The 812-nt window shown below is 36.7% G+C and overlaps 1 long non-coding RNA gene across 1 annotated transcript; it reads right to left on the bottom strand.

Moving 5' to 3' along the window:
• On the bottom strand, positions 1–812 carry LOC111646210 (uncharacterized). The gene is made up of 4 exons (XR_002759947.2): positions 767–812; positions 580–637; positions 206–298; positions 1–99 (listed from the first exon to the last, which is right to left on the bottom strand). It is a non-coding gene; the product is annotated as an uncharacterized LOC111646210 (long non-coding RNA).

Here is an 812-nt window from a genome sequence, read left to right on the forward strand (position 1 = left end):
AATAAGATGAAAATGAACAGAAAAATCTTTAAAGCTGGAACCAATGTTGTTTTACTTCCTGTTTCCACCAGGTGAGTCCCACCTTTGCTTCAACATCATCTAAAAAAGATCACATGAAACCTGTGTAAAGTTACAGTTGTAATTATAAATCTGGAGTCTGTGTGTTATTGATCTATTTCTTTCATTAAGTGTGAGCGGCTCTAACCTGACTGTAACTTCACACCAGGTCTTCCTGCTCCTCTGGTTCTTGTGTCTGTGCTGCAGTGGTGCTGTTCTCATAACCAGGACAAGAGTCTACCTGATGGAGAGAGGTGACAAAATGACACTCACTGGACCTCATTCATCACACCTGCATACAATTACATTTTATTATTAGGTTTTTAATCCTGTTTAAAACTGAATTATGTGATGAAATGTGATGTGGTCAAATTCTTTACTGGTTCATAATGAGAAAGTTGTATTTTAAATATAAATTCACTTCACATCTTCTTCAGTTTCCAGAGCGTTTATGAGCCAAGTTATAATAACTGTGATACAGAGTAAGTTGTGTAAGTTTTGTAGGACCTCTCTGTCTCTCACCTCCATCATCTTTACAGCTTCATTTGGTTCAGAGTTTAAACTCAGAGTTTTCTTCTTCCTGGATTCAAACCAACAACAACAAATACAAGATTTAACATGATGAAATTCATAAAACCAAAAACTTCTGGAAGTTTGAAGAAGAAAATAAAAGAGCAGCGACTGAACTGATGGATTTTTATTGTTTTACCTCGTCCACAGACTCAAGACGACCAGTGGAATCAGCATCAGGACCA

The sequence above is a fragment of the Seriola lalandi genome, unplaced genomic scaffold (genome assembly GCF_002814215.2).
Source record: "Seriola lalandi dorsalis isolate HSWRI2012SDOR001 ecotype SW California unplaced genomic scaffold, Sedor1 jcf7180002029782, whole genome shotgun sequence".
NCBI lineage: Eukaryota > Metazoa > Chordata > Actinopteri > Carangiformes > Carangidae > Seriola > Seriola lalandi.